This window comes from Corvus kubaryi, unplaced genomic scaffold, assembly GCF_017639235.1.
Source record: "Corvus kubaryi isolate FWS band 111438036 unplaced genomic scaffold, C.kubaryi_AGA036_p1.0 76, whole genome shotgun sequence".
Classification (NCBI taxonomy): Eukaryota; Metazoa; Chordata; class Aves; order Passeriformes; family Corvidae; genus Corvus; species Corvus kubaryi.
In genome coordinates this window covers 13,316,612-13,333,119 of record NW_024582063.1, presented here as the reverse complement: position 1 = coordinate 13,333,119, position 16,508 = coordinate 13,316,612, and the positions used below count along the sequence as shown (strand labels likewise).

Below are 16,508 nucleotides of genomic sequence, written 5' to 3'. Positions count from 1 at the left end.
ATTTCCTGAAGGAAAGCAAATTTTATATGTGCATCTCTGCCACTTTTTCTACCAGAACATATCCATGTCATTATCCTTTCAGTATCAGCAGCAACCAAAATATCATTGTAATTAACAGACATGACAGGTTCACCAAGAGGAGCCAAAACCAACCCAAAGAGTGGATTTCCATACTCTGGAAACCATTCTTACTCTCCCTTGCTCTCTTTTCATGAAAATCCAAGTTGTTTATATGTCTGACAAACATCCTGCTATTTAGAGAGTTCACAGAGCAACACCCTTACACCTCATCTTGTGTGGTAGAACCCTACTTTCAGGGTTCTTTTCTCTCTGATACATACATATCGACACACACACATGTATACACACACACACACAGATAGATTAGATCACTGGCAACACAGTGGTTCCATTATTCAGCAGAATGATGTGAATTTTCTCTAACATTTAGATGAAGACCTGGCAGTAGGATGTGCTGTTGATATATTAAATGTGTGGGTGTGCAGTCCAGTGTATGCACATGAAGAGCTATTCTTGTTCCTGTATTTGGAAGACAGGTGCTTCTATCACAGCTAGAAACCCTCACAAATGAATGTAAGAGCACAGAATCTTAAATGCCTCTTTCTGTCTTCTATGTCTCCCTAACCACGATGAGGCCACGTTAACAGAATAGCACAAAGTGGACAAGATGACTCAGTAGATGCTACCAGGATGTACTGTACTTTTCACATGATAAATAAAGCCTGTCATCTTCAGAAGGATCAACAAACCCCACATATTCTTTAGAGCATGGTAAGACGAAGTGTTAGAGAGTTCCAAATTGTTACGTAATTCCATATTCTCTCCCGTGTCATTAGCTTTCCTTATTTTGTTTAGTTTACATAAATATTAATTGTGTGAGTATGGGATACAAAATACTTTTACAGAGCTCTTTTTCACTGTCATAAATAGGAGTTCAGAGAAAATTTAACATAAAAAGTAAATTCTGAACTGTTTCAGTTTAGGACTTCATGTTTCAGACTTTTAAACCACTTTTATTCGGCAGCAGGATTTCACTGAATAACTCAAAGTTCCCATAAAAAGCCCAAGAAACATACATAATAGATCTTTATAGAAAAAACATTCCAGACAGGAGTTTCTTCCCAGACCAAAGTCTTAGCCCTGTAGTGTGTCCTGCATGGCCTGAATGACCCAGTGATGCTGGAGCACGATAAGCCACTGAGCCTAAGAAGGACTGCAGGCCAAAGCAGTTCATGGATTTATACATGACTGCTCTTCTATATAATTTTTTTTCTGATCTGCTGTAATTGTGTCATTATCCTTATACATTTCTAATCCTTTTTGAGTCCTGCTATGCTCTTGATCATTCCTGAATTCGCCTGGAAAATTGGTAATTGTCACAGTTTGACTTACTAGCAAGACATTTATCTAGGCTATTCCAATTATCACCAGATATTTCCCTTGTGTAATGGAAAACATGAATGTGTCTGATATTAGAGCTGGCTCACATGAAAACTGTAATAAATGTTATTAGTGGCAAAGTCAAGATGCCTAGAAATCAGGCTGTAAGATATGTTGCTGAGAGTTTAAAATAAGTGATTATGAAGAAATCTTCCACATCCCAAAATCTGGATCAGAGGTGTGCATGTGCCATTTTAAGCAAGAATTTCCACTGTGCATTACAATTCTTCCATTCTGAAGCAATATATTTCCAGGCCTTTATATAAGCTGAAAATCAGAATGGAACTACAGAGGTGTAAAAGCAGACATCTAAGTAGCATTAAAAGACTGACACGTGGAAGACAGGTTCATTTTTAGTTTTGTCGTGTTACTTTTACGCAGTTCATGAGTTACTTCAATAATCAGAAATGTATTATCTCAGCAGACTGCTTAAAAATTTATGCATGTGACATAATGTTACAATGAACTTTAAGAGGTCAGTTTTGAAGATGGAAAGATGAAAAATTTGGACTTGGATTTTAAAACTATTTCCTTGGAACAAGCTCTATTGGTCTCTGGAGCCTTGTCCCAAGTGGAATTGGTGACATATATCCTGGACAGGAAGGTCAGAGTAAAACAGCTCAAAGCACTTGAAAATATATGCCATTCATATCTTCTTTACGGAGAATGAGGGACACTCTGCCTCCCGTTATAATGGTCACATTTACTGTGCCTGGTTGGCAAACTGGTCTTTCCTGAAGCAGTACCATTTGGTCTCTCAGGTTAGCTCAAGACATGGTGAATTTTATACAGGTGTTCACTCTTTGCTCCCTCGCCTTTAAGGCATCATCTTCATCATGCACTGGAATATGGTGTGTCTTCTTTTCCATAGAGTCAATATTTGGTGTGCAAAATAGTTTAATGCAGTACATAACATCTATTATGTCACATTGATCACCCTGACAGCACTTTAACAAGATTCCCTGTTCTGTACGCAGCTCCAAGACAGGACTTCCATCAAGTTGTGTTGTTTTAAGATGGAGAACATTGCTTCAGCCCTTCACAAGCAGCTGTCAGCAAAGTTAACGAATTCCCCCAAAGCTTGAATTGGATGTAGGATTCTGGACTGGCTTGGTATTATTTACAGTATTTTGCTGTGTGTGATTTGCAGGGAGGCTGGCTGCAAAGTTCTGATCTGGATTTCTCCAAAGTAGTTTAGCTCTGTATTGGAGCACTCTGTAGTCAGCAGTTGTTCCTATCAACATCTGTAACACATTTGGCACTACTTGAAAATATTACTCACAACTGTTAAACTAATAAAAGCCCTTCTTTCGTATTTGAACTATAAGGTGATCATGTATGCTGGAGACTCATCATTGATTCAGATATTATCTTTCTGCTAGTAATATTTTTGCTGTGCTTGCTCCAAAGCCTGGATTTTTGACCTGGGAGCAATTCTCAGCTGAGAAAATTAGTCTAACTCAAGAGTTGTGCCAGAACTTGGAGTACTTGTAGTTGATTTACTTCCAGGTGCTCTGTACCAACTTGTACCAATTCTTGAGCCTCTCTGATAAGTGTCATGGTAGATGTCCAGTGTGTCATAATTAGTAGAGATTTCCTATGCGAAAGGAGGCTTCTCAGCTGGTAGCTGAGTCTATAATAATAAAGATTAGGACTTAACATAAATATTTTAAACACTCTACCTGAAAAATATTAGCAAAATGTCAGGAAATAAGGACTTCCTAATATAAATTGGTTACCTGTGAAAGACAGTCCTAATTGGAAGAAATGGACTAAATTGTGACATGCTTTCCCCTGCATATATTTCCTCTTACTTATGAGGAAAGGTTGAGGAAGCTGGGCCTGCTTAGCCTTGAGAAGAGATGACTGAGAGGGGACCTCGTCAGTGACTGTAAGTATCTGAAGGGAGGGCATCAAGAGGAGTCAGGCTGTCCGTGGTAGTGCCAAGTAAAAGAACCAGAGGCAACAGGCAGAAACTGATGCACAAGAAGTTCCACCTGAACATGAGGAAGAACTTCCTCTTTCCTGTGCAGGTAGCCAAGCACTGGAACAGATTGTCCAGAGAGCATGTAGAGTCTCCATCGCTGGAGACACTCAAAAGCATTCTGGACACAATCCTGAGTTGTTGCTCTAAGGGACCCAAGCAGGGAGGTTTGACTAGATGACTTCCCGTGGTCCCTTCCATCCTTAACCTTCCTGTGATTCTGTGATATATGCGTGAAATGTTGTCAAAATGCACTACTGGCTGAGCAAAGTCCTGAACACCATGTGGTAAAGTGTGCTTCTCATGTGCCATAAACCCATGCTCTTGTAATTAAGATCTATTTCGAAAGGTAATTTGATGGGATCATACAAGATGCTTGTCAAATGTGTGCCAAATATACACTGCTTTCTGGGCCAGAAAAGCTTCAGAAATTTTGTGTGCAACTGGCTTTCACTATGGACTAGAATAAGACAAAACACTTCAGAAATTTTCAGTGACTGTCTCTGTGTGTGCCATTTTTACTGAATAAATCAAGCTAAAGTTTTTCTGTGGCTTGAAATAGAGACATATACTATGTTTCAGCAACTTGTTAGTCTGAAAAAACTCAGCCACAAGTCTGAGCCCTGGGGTTGGGAATTTCCTGAGCCAAACACCACGTAAGCTATCTAGTAATAAGGTGTAGTGGTTTGGTCCAAAATACTCATTACTGTTTATCTGCTGTGAGATAAGAGTTAGGAGAAATGCAAAACAGGCACCAAACTTGAAAGAATATAAAGAAGTTTATTAACAGACCTAAAAGAAGAAGGAAAAAAAATTATACCACCTTCAGAACTCTCCTCCTCCCCCCACCTTCCTCCCTTCTCCCACTGACAATGTGAAAAGACAACCCTTAAGATGTTCAGTCTGTTTACCACTTCCATAATAACCTTGTTCAGTCCATTTAAAAAGAGAAGTCTCTTCTTGCTCATGCTATGAAAACATTATCACAACGAGACAGCCACCCACTTCCAAATATTGTTCAGTCCATTTAGGAAGAGGAGTCTCTCTGCCTGCGTGTGAGTCCTTTCCCCCGACTTGCAGCTTTTCCCGCAACTGCTTTCGAGGGTCCACTCTTGAAGTTTTCTGGGGTACAATTTTAAGGTTGAGCCGTTCAGAAACAAAAACAGAGGCCCTTCTCCTTCCCTGGGAGCAAAGGGTCTTCATCATCTTCATCGTTAGGACTATCTCTGGGAGCATCTCTAGGAACTGAGGTTTTCTCCTTTCCCATTTGGAGCAAAAGTCCTCATCTGGTTCATCTCTACGGACTGAGGTTTTCTCCTTTCCCGTTTGGAGCAAAAGTCCTCATCTGGTTCATCTCTCCCTGTCCAAACTTCTCATGAAATTACAGCTGCGTCAGCATCTGCCTATCTCAGCGCAGGTGCTTTTGCTCACGAGTTGAACACTCCACCCCCCATATCTTCATGAAATTACAACAGGATACTCTGATATATCATAGCTTCACAACAGAATTTCAGCTTTAAGCATCTCCTCTCTCTCTTCCCTCAGGTTTTCAGCTCTTCATAGCAATAAAAGGGTTACTCTCACCTCGGCCTTGCAGCTTTGCAGCTGGAATGTTGAATTTTTCTTATCGCAGTGGAGAGGGGGGAGAGCCGAGCCGCTCCGGCTGCCCACGGCAAGGCAGTGGGGGGGGTTCCACGGCTGGAACAGGTCCATGGCTCCAGGGTGGCCGTGGCCCGGTCCGGCCTGGCCCAAGCAGGGCCTGGCCGGGCCCGCTGGCCCCCACACGGGGCCCGCAGCCACCTGTCCCAGCGCCGGAAACGAGAGAGAGCTTGGAGGGGGAGTTTGCCTATTCTTAAATGTGGATCACAGAGGTGATCACAACTTTAAGTGGCTTAGAGAATTGTCCATATTCAAACTGGCCAGCTGATAGGTTCTATCAGTTCCCAGAGGAAACTGTAAGCACCCCTTAGCAAGGACGTCCCTTCCGGGACTATGCTTGCTAACCTATGACATAAGGACACCTCAATTGCTTCAGGCTTAAAAGTCCACCTTTTAATTTATATATGACAGCCCATTCTTGCCTGGAATTGCTGTGCTTGGCTCCCCCTTCGCAGTACTTGTCCCTTTGGCAGTTCTCACTGGGTAAAGCCAGAGCAACAACACTAGTGTGTGTGAAGTCTTCTAAAAATTGATTTGCATTGTCCTATTTCTACTCCAGCAGAAGTCAGCAGGAATTGTACCAAGGAACCAGAGGTACTCTGTTGCTGAGTGTCCTTGAAAATTCACCTGCAGTGCGCCTTTAGCAGTAGTGTATAACTGCTGAGAGCTTCAGTCATGGGGCCTTTTCCTGTGTACAGATATGAAGTCTTTGCTTATGGAATGACTTTCTAAACTGGGTCCAATGTCGTACGTACAAAATTAGTAATCACATTTTTGTCTAGGTAAAGTCATACTATCTGCGATTTCCTCATAGCTGATTTAGGCCTAAATGAAATTTACTCTTTGTTCTGGAGATTAGTTTTCAATTCTGCTTTGGCAGAACTTCAGTTTACACATTTATCTGCCAAGTGTCACTGCATTGAGTCCATCCTTCCATCTAAAAGAGGAAGCTCCTTCAAAGTCTCATTTGTTGGTCTTCATAAATAAAATCTGGAGCTGCCTTGGATAATGGCCATAAAGGATACATCCAGGATAGCAGGCATATTAATAGCATCGATTTCAGCAGTCTCTTTTGCTGTTGTTCTCTACTAAAGAGCCATCAATGGCTCGGGAAGTTTGTAGACAACTTTTCTGCTGGTGGCTTTTGCCTGTAGTTAGTAGACACTCTGTCAGGATGCATTGGGTTTGTCTGGGGCTCTTTATTCCATCTGACCTTTACTGACTATTCACATTCATCCATGGACATGTACAAGCAGAAACACCAGCTGGTTTCCACTTGCTCCTCTTCTGCACATCAAGGAGAAAAGGCCCAAGAGGGATAAGCGCAGTGAGTGGGCAATGCTTCCCTGCCTTCCCACTCACAGGGGAGCAGGATGGGGATAGGGACCAGTTGGCACATGTTAATTATGACAGTGGTTTGAACATCAAAGGATCGAGATACAAGAAACAAAGATGTGAGAAGACAGGAAAAGAGAAAGAGGAAAGAATAGGTGTGATGTTACAAGAGGAGGTGTTTGCTAGATCTAAGGGCTTCTATTCCATGAGGTAATTATAGAAGCATAAACAATAAATCAGTCTTTATCTGGCAGACCTTTGACCATAAGAAAAAAGGAAGATACATCAATGGGATTATAGGATCTAGCTCTGTAGGGTATAGAGTATAGCTGTAACAGTTTTGGGCTCTAAGTTTCTCTTTGAACAGCTTTATAGCAAGGCATGCATCAAAACTATTGCTGAGAACGTGCTGTGGGTTTCTTGCATCTTCCACTGAAGGGGAAAGCTGTTACTGATTACTGGCTACATTGGTTGTATTTCAAGGCTGGGCTCATGTGGCAGTTTTCTTTTAGGCTCTAAAGCCAGCTAACTGTATGATAACCTCTTTCTTTCCCTCCAGGAAAGACCTCCAAGAGTCCACTCTTATGGCTGGTTTATGCAGAGAGATCATTGAAGAGGGAGAGGAAGGCTCTTCTTCTCCCATTTTCTCTGTTCCAATCCCTTTTCCCTCCACTTCTGCAGTGCAGGACAAAAGCCAGGCTCACTCTCCCTTTTGTGCTTACAGTGATCTTTGTGCCACCATTGTCTGATTAACAAAATTATCTGTAAAGACTATGTTTTACATTTGATCTTGCAAAAAAAGAGTCATTTTAAACAAAGCCAGATATTTTAAGATCACCATATGGTTTTAATTGTATTTTCTACTTTGTGTCATAACTTGAATGAACAAGATATGAACAGCATTCCTATTGTCACCACATTTTACTGTGTTATCGCATTTGCTAATATTTCCTAGTTAAAAAAATATTGGCAACTGCTATGAAGCTGATGTCTTAACCATTATCTTCTGCTAACTCCATTGTTAGAGCCTGTTCCAAAGCCTGCTGAAGCTGCTAGAAGATCACTTTCTGACTTCAGTCGGTGCTGGGTCTGAAGCACAAAAAGGGAAAAGTTATGCTCCAAAGGTTTCCCACCTTTCAGATCCCTTTCCTCTGCTCCTTCCAGCTATGCAAAACTCTCACTGCGCTGCAGAGCACAGTGTGGTTTGGATGCTGTACACACATCTGTGAACATGATGAGTTTATGGGTGCATTTTTGCTGACAAACTGAAATTATGGGAGGAAGAGGGGGAAGTACTTTGAGATTTGGAGTTAAATATTTTAATTGATCTTGTAAACAGTGGTTGAGAAATGAAACGAAAATAGAGATGTTTTCATTTCTCTTCAGCTGAAAAAGATACATAATGAAAACTGGGGGGAGAAGGTGGGGAAAGCATGAAGTCACAGATACTTCGGTCTTCCTTTCTCCTCATTGGGGCCATGTTCTTTCATGTACATAATGGGGTAGAGGCCGAGCTAGTGTACAGATTGCTCCTCCACTTCATAGCCATGCAGCTGCATCCTGCCCTCATAGTTAATCTCATTTATGGCCTTTCCAGAAGGCAGCCTACCCTGGGTGACAATTACAGTTGGTTAATTTGGGCATGATGTGATTAAAAGCAGACTGATATAAATCACTAAACAGTGTGGCTTATGAAAATTCAAGTTGAGGTAGCATCCCAACCACATACTACCGTGAGAGAAGCTGAGAGCCAGATGTTGGGCTAATGAAGAACCAATCTAATACTGGACTTTGTGTATACTCTGGAGCTCAAAAGCCTTGCCTAATGCTAGATATATCTATGTTGTGATACATATTGAACATTTTAGAGGTTTACACATTGGTTTAGTGAGTTGTCTTGGCTTATAGCTAAATACCCTAGGAGAAGGTTTGGGAGCAAGGTCTTCTAGAGCCCTGGCATGGAGAGCCCTAACAGGGGATATCTTAGGAAGGATATTCTGAGTACCTTATGTATCCAGGTGTCTTAGGCACTCTGAATCTTACCTCATGTTAAAGTCTGAAGTAGCCTGTTTGAGTAGGCAGTGTCATTTATGGACATAAACAAGTGAGAAGCATCTGTGCAATCAGGGCAGATGGATGTCTATGTGGAAACCCACTGCAAATCTGTAATCAGAGTCTTCCTGCATCTCCTTGCATTTTTCAGGGAGGATACCATGTCCACTGAAATGAGGAACTGTAGGAGAAAGTCTTTTTCATCAACTGAAGTGTGATAGGACACTTGTAAGTTAAATGTGAGTGCCCTGATTACAAGGTCATTCTAGGTTCTGCATGGCTTGAAGTGTGCAGCTGTCCTGGCCAGTGTGAACTTACAAACAAGCTCTGCTGACAAAAGATGAGCTCAGGGGCTCCTGAGCCAACCTCCTGCCTGCCACCTACATTCAACTTCCTGCCATATCCTCTGGCATGTCCTACCTGATACTAGAGTGACGTAAGGTGCAGCTAGGGAGGAATGACACTCTGGTCCATAGAGTCAGTGCATTATAGCAGCTGCCCATATGGTGCTGCTATAGACAATTAAAGCAGATTAGTCATTGGTCTTTGCAGTAAGCGAAATGATGGAAGTAAGAAAATGACAGAAAAGTCGTTAAATTACCTGGTGATTTGATTGGATAAGAGAACCTTGTAAAGGTTCTGCTTCTATTAAATGGACAACATAAAAGCTCAAAGAGAACCTATGCTCAGAAAGGATGTCTTTTATTCTTGGGATAAACCCTCCTGTTCTGTCAGAGTTACTTTGCATCTTGTATGTGCAGACCAACTTCTGCAATTTTTTTTTTAAACAAACAAGGAGCGGGAACTATTTCTGTACTTTGCTTGTGACTTGGACCGGAACAGTCACTAAGGAAGTGTTCTGATCAGAGACAATTTGATCATGAGTAACATTTTTATTTATTTATGCATTAATCTGAAAGTCACACATTCAGAAATAACAGCTTGAATGTGAAGAAATCCATTAATGGAAAGAAGAAAGAAAAATATTAGGGGAGCAGGAGCTGATGAGAGCACAATTCCTTGGTCAGTTATTCTGCAAAGGGCACAGGCTGAATGTCTCTACCTGAAGATTCAGTCTTTTAACTCTATGACATGGCTTTTCATGTCAGTAGAGTAAAATTTTTCTGAATCCCTTTTCATTTTCCTCCTAAACAGTATGTTCTGGAGAATCTGTGCTAACTTCATTACATTGTTTTTACTGACTAAAAGATGGCAGAGATTGTAGGAAAAATAAAAAGTCAAGAAAACTTGGGGGCTTTTACCTTAAAAAAAGGTTTCATTTAGCAAAATATGGGTTTTTCTCATTTGTAACAAAGCCTAAAAAAGATGACAGGAAAATTGTTTTTCCCAGCCAACCAAAAAACCGGAATTTTTAGCATGGCTTTCCTCAATCAGATCATGCTTTGCTTTAGTGATGAATCTGTTGAAGTAAGGAATTGTTGTAGGACCTGCTTCTGTTCAGCAGATGACTCAAAGCAGAATCTCACTGGTTCCTCAGCCAAACCTTCACTTGCATTGAACTGCACACCATGTGCCATCTAAAGCCCAACACAAACACTTCAAGAGTAAAGGCTTTATGATGTCTGGACTATTTCTTTCTTTGACAAATAGCACGGAGTGCCAAGATATGCCACATCCTGTCCATGTGAAGCAAAGGTTTAGAATTGATGATGTACTTCACAGAATCACAGAATACGCTGAGTTGGAAGGGACCATTGAGTCCATAAGGATCATCAAGTCCAACTCCTGTCCCTACACAAGACACCCTAAGAATCACACCATGTGCCTGAGAGCATTGTCCAAACACTTCTCGAACTCTGTCAGGCTTGGTGCTGTGAGCACTTCCCTGGGAGCCTGTTCCAGTTCCCAAACACCCTCTGGGTGAAGAGCCTTTTCCTAATATCCAGCCTTCATCATTAACAGATCCTTGACTAACAGTCCCTTGACTAAGTACCTTGCAGTGTTCCATGATAATCCGTCTGCTTCTCTACTACAATGGAAGTTCGAGTCCCCAGAGAGCCTTGAGACTGTAGCATCTCTGAAAACAATTGGTCTATCTCTTGCCCATTCACTCAAATACTACAATAGCCTGTTCACATCTTCCTGTAGCTCCTTCACCTGGGGCACAGCTCCTCAGCCAGAGCACACCTTCTGCAAAAGAACTGTTTGTCGGCCCCAGCCTTTTGAAGAAACATCAGGCACTCCTGGCTGACGAGGTTTTCTCGTGGAAGAGAGTCTTCTGCATTCCAGTATCTCTAGGTTATATTCTTCACCTTCATAGACATAAAAATTGCCATTTCCTTGCTAAAATTGCCATTAAAAGAACTAAATAGATAGAATCTGGTTCTTAGGATATTATGACAACCTTGTTCAAGCAGAGCAAGAAATGTTACCCTATCTCAGTAGCCATTCCTTAGGCTAAAAAAATAGACTGGGACAGGCTAAAAGTAGATGTCTTAAAAACTGGTGAACTGTCCTCAAATTGAGACTATTTAACCAGTAATTTCATGTATAATGCTGTTGTGTTTGTCTTCATTCTGCAGTCATGAAAGGACAGCAGATTCCCTGGAATTCAGCAGCATGGCTTGCTGCTGGTGTAACACTTTGGCTACAATGCAGGACATTGCCAGCCATGCCAGCCACGTGTTGTGCGTCTGCTCAATACAAGCCCTTGCAGGACAGTAAAATAATTGCTAGATGATGCCACTTGCTTTTGCTTCTTAACGGCTTGCCAGTGCAAGTTATTCCAATTATTCCAACAAAAGTTACTCCAAAAGTTACTGTCTGGGTGTCGTCACTTTGGAAAAAGTGTGCAGCTGCAATCCCCCATATGTGATAATGATTTTGAAAAAGCAGCGATCACTGCAACCAAAGCATTCGCATCTGTTAAAAGCACAGCTTGCTCTTTCACTTGTGTCAAAGCTGTTGGCACAGAATTCAAAGAGCTGGATTGGCAACTCTATCAGGAAGCAAGTGCCACATAAAGCTGTAAGAGCTGCCTTCATTAGCTTTTGTTATCTGAAAAATTTCAAGTGCTTTGGATAACATAACGTGCCACATATCTATAGAAGCTGTTGGGCAGAAGTTTGACAGCCATATGCTTACATCTATAATGTGTCCTCACCCTCATCTCTAACTAAATGTTTTCCTAAAGCAGCTGTGGCAACAGGAGTGAGCTCAAACAATTCCCACACAACTAAAATGCAGCTAAAGGCACTGGGTTCTCTGACGATGGGACTGAGGCCACAAGTGCCCCAAGTACTCTGCAAAGATTCCTGCCCTAACACTACTAGAGTGTGCTGTGGAGTCACACACAGTTGCTGGTGCAGTTGGAGAAGGATATGGCCAGGTTGGTTCAGCATGGTGATGAAACAAGAATCTTGCTTCTGGTGCTGGTGCTGATTCATGTGGGTCACAAGGACTTGCACTGCCCTTGGGTGTGAGCTGGCTTGTGTTTCTCTGCACCTGTAGCATGGATCTGCCACAAATTCCTCTGAAATCTCCCTTTTTGCCTCCTCAGACACCAAACATGGATGAATCGGGAGATTATGGGAGCAGTTGGAAAGGGAATGCAAGCAGAGTTAGGAGGAGGTATGTGTGGCTAACTGTGGCAGTGCAGGAAATTCAAACCACTTTGGTTTTGAAATGAAGAGCAGAATCGTTCCATGCCAGAATGTATGAAGTTTGTTTTATATCCTGCCTTACTGGACTCCATGAATAAAGAAAGAAAATCCAGACATCATATGCCGCCAAACACTGCACTCATCTCTTCCTCACAACTCCTTTTCGAAGCCTAACTATTAGATGCTCCTCTGACAAAGACAAAATCTGTGTTCCAACTTTTCTGACTGGAAACACAAAGTCTTTCATTAAAATAGACCTCCCCTGTCCAGTAGCTGAGGCATGATGAGCATTAAGAGCCTGCCCATCCCTTCAGCCATGTTCCTGTAGCAAGGAGGGCACATGGTGTCAATAAGCATCCTGAGGATTTCCTCTTCAAAACTGAGACTGTTTTATCCTCTCCACTGCTTTGGATTTGTTCATTCTTCCTAGGAAATAATTATTGCTTCATTTTTCACATTTTACATGCAATGTTTGGCGTATCTTGGAGTTTGGAATTGAGAGAAAGGTTGTTACACTTATATTATCATATTTCTGCTCTAATACAGTCTGCAGGCTGAGTATGGCCATGTGATAGTGTGGAAGAGTACTCCACCAGCACACAGTGTAAAAGTCCCTGCTGTTTATGTCATCCATGGGGCCTGTTCAGCTGCAGAGGACTGCAGGATACAATGCTGTGAGGTCCCCACTTCACCCTCCCCACCTGAAGTATTTCATAGCACATTTGGAATACAAATTTATGCTTTAGAAGTTTGCCCTTTTACAAATGAAATAGATGAGTGGAATCTCTCCAGACAGTTTTTATTGCAGCAGCACTGCTCCCTTATTAATCTCTCTCCAGACATGTCAGTTGTTCCATTTCCAGATAAGATGATGGCCCTGCACATGGTGGGATAAGAAAGAGAATGGTGCACAACTCCAGCTGCCTCTCACAGCTTTCCATAGTGCCAACAGCTGGAGTGACTATTTCTGAGAATGAGGAAAAGTACCTTACTGCTGTTCCAGTATTGCTTGAGAAGGGTCCGGCTTGGCTACTGGGATCCATTTCAGAGCCATAAACCTTGGGGAGAGGAAGACAGATCTCTGCAGTTTGGAAAAAAGCATCTAAGTTCATGAAAGAGTCTAGTTCAGACATGCCCCTTGCTTAGACATGGCTACTTTAGATATTGTGATCTTCCATAGACAGCTTAGGGCATCCTGTTCCATACAAAGCGATGGCTCATGTTCATGTTTCCTTAGATTCCAGTCTGTCCTTGGGTTCTCTGTATGATTGCTATATAAAATATTTCAGTTTAGCTTAGTTGCTTACATCAGAGATATAATTATTTCTCACACACCACACAAAAATAGAAGACTTGAAAAAGTATATTTTAATATACTGGCTTGGAAAAAAAACCTAAAACGCACAAAAATCCCTCACTGTAAATCTGTCTAAAAGCAATTCACAGTAGTAATGCAATGTCATTGTTTTCCAACTATTTGGAGGTTAAATTGGGTTTTTGGCAATCTGATAACTTGAGCAAACAACTCTAAACTAGTCTTAACCTCCCCCCTTCTTTAAATAAAGCTCAACTTGTAATATGGAATGTGAATTGTTTTGACTGTTAAACCATTCCAAACTGAAAACCCACTCATCATAAACGTGTTGAAAGAAGAATATATTTCAATGGTGCGGCAGACTCTTTGAGTACAGTAGAGCAGCAGTCTTCAATCAACTAGACTTTCTTTCCAGAAACAGAAAATGAAAGCCTAAGTGCCATACACATTTTTAAGTGATTTATCTAAATTGAAAGAACTAACTTTTTTTGTGACGGTTTATAACTGCATATATGAATGGTTATGGATAACAGGTTTCTTGTGCTTTTCAAAATGATATATAACAATGTTCCATGCAGAGACCTTCTATTTACACATCTGTTCAGCACCTGCCCATAATTACTTAGTTCATTTTTATTATTGGGCTTGTCACCATATTAATGTAGCTGTACATTCAAATTGATTGTAATTGCAAATTTCCTGAAAAAGCTTGGTTTCTGCAAGTATTTAATTAAACTGGTATCCTAAATTAAAAATAATTATGTAACTGTACGCCACTACAATAACACATACATGTCTCCCTCTACATACAAAATGGATATTTCACATAATTCATACAATATGTGGATTAATATTGTATAATTAAAGGTCAGCCTTCAACTAGAAAAGGAGGTATAATTAACTTCAGTATTTAGAAACCTGACATATTTCAATTAAGAAAGCAATTTGTCACAAACTTCATAAATCAAGTTATCAAGGAACATGTTAGCAATGTTTTTAATAAATAGAGATGGTGAAAAGTAAGCATATTCCTTCTTGTGGCATAATTTTACTTGAGTAAATGGCTTACATAGAAAGCCTTCCATTTATAGGTAATGAGGTCATATCTAGTATGTCTCAGTAACTACCAATGTTTATTTCCATCTACTGGCTCTTCGGACATAGTTGGTACCCTCTGCTGAGCTGTTTTCTCTGGTACACGAAAGACCCATGATGCTGCATTTGAGGCCTCTTTGGGTTTAGGATAAATCAGGAGAGGAGTTAGTCCCAGCCCAAGAACCTGAACAGCTCAATTCCCGCCAGTGTGTTGTGGAAAGCTGGAGCACATGCTGGCCTAGTTTTCTCCAGTGAGTCTGATCCTGGTGGCAAAGTCCAGACATCAGCAACCTGGAAACAGCTTCTACATCCCTCAGTGATTGCTGATGCAGAACTCTGGTGGATTGGCACTGTGACACAAAATTACATGTCAAGAATTAATTTCCTCTCATGGGAGAACAGAAACATTTTTAGAGGAAATTTTCATGTTTCTTGTTGAAAGTGTATCCAAAAATCCTAGAGTACTCTACCTGAGGGACAGTCAAGCATTGTCACTGTAAAGCTTTCTGGACCTGTAGTGCAAAATATGCTCCCCAGAAGCCCAAGGCTGCCCTTGATTTTTCCCAGTTCTTCTGTGGGGCTCTGTGAGTCCATGGAGTTTGGTGGAGCCTGGGAGGGAAAAGGAGCATAGGTGAACCGACTGAAAAATAATCAGGTTTTTGTCAGACGCCTGCTGGACTGCTTTCAACAGACTCATCATATTCACAACTTCTCTACAGAACACTTAGTTTCCATGAGCGAGCCTTTTCTCTTGGAAGGCATCCAAAATGTTTGCTCTAACACTGTTCATGCTTATCTTGAAGCAAACTGTCGGATCTGTGTTCCACAATGGCTGAGTTAATCCATTCAGAAACACTAATGCCAATGAATATATATCCACTGAACAGCAGAGCTATGATCTGGAATTTGAACACTCATAATTCAAAGAAAATGTGAAACAGGCTTTTGATTTGATCCACTGTGGCTGTAAGAACTGAGTATGAAATACTGCTCCCATCTCTGATCCAAACCATTCAAAATCCAGTGGTTGCTCCTAAAATTTGATGTGAACTCTTAGTAAAATTTTGTCAGCAGTAAATAAGTTCAGATTTTTTGTGTGTGAGGTTGGGACATATAGCAGTAAGTATTTATGTACTCTATGCAGTACATATCCTGAATCTCAGCTCTGACCTCAGACCCATTTTCTGAGAATGCTACTGATATTGCAATCAGAAGAAAAACAGTTGTAATTGTTATCTAAATGATCACTGTTCCATCTGAAAGGAAATGGCTGCAGAAATTTCTGTTTCCTGCCTTTTCTTGCCTCAATTCTTTGAGTGTTTCCATAGAAAAGTTTCACTGAAATTGGAGGGCATCAATAGATGATGACAGGTTCATGCTGAAGTGTCCAGCCACATATCCAGAGTATTGCTGATGGGTTAGTATGGTGAGGGACAGGAGAAAGGGAAAAGTGAGAAGAGGGTTGGCTTTCCAGCTTGGAAGACCACCTTCTTCCTCTCCGTCTTTGGCACTCTTCAGTATTTCGCCTCATGCAACATCAAGTTGACAAGAAGGAGCAGAAATGTTTCTTTGCCTTGCAGTTTCCAGTCTCCTCTAACTCTGTTACTTACTTCTCATAAGATGAACATTGTTTTGGGATCCTAATCCTAAAACAGGATCCTAAGGCTCTGAAAACATACTGTGTCTCCAGCTCTCCTTACTTACCTGACCTTACCTTTCTGAACATATACTTCTCTGTTTCCCATAAGGGTTCTTGTTGGGCAAACCTGGCCCTGTTGAGGGGGAAAACAAGACAAGACAAGAGAAAAGAAGAAGAAGAAGAAGAAGAAGAAGAAGAAGAAGAAGAAGAAGAAGAAAAAGAAAAAGAAAAAGAAAAAGAAAAAGAAAAAGAAAAAAGAAAAAAGAAAAAAAGAAAAAAGAAAAAAGAAAAAGAAAAAGAAAAAGAAAAAGGAAAAAGGAAAAGGAAAAAGAAAAGGAAAAAGAA

The 16,508-nt window shown here is 41.0% G+C and overlaps 1 long non-coding RNA gene across 3 annotated transcripts in view; it reads right to left on the bottom strand.

Moving 5' to 3' along the window:
- Positions 1 to 13,459: 13,459 nt before the first annotated feature.
- LOC121675889 overlaps positions 13,460 to 16,508 on the bottom strand; it is a 25,942-nt gene continuing 22,893 nt past the window's right edge. For 2 of the 3 annotated variants that reach the window (XR_006020264.1, XR_006020265.1), the window contains exons 2-3: positions 14,995 to 15,133; positions 13,460 to 14,874 (exon numbers count right to left, since the gene is read on the bottom strand). This is a non-coding gene — a long non-coding RNA (uncharacterized LOC121675889). Of the gene's footprint in view, positions 14,875 to 14,994; positions 15,134 to 16,228; positions 16,298 to 16,508 lie in introns of those variants that run through there. The other variant, XR_006020266.1, reaches the window with a different exon arrangement.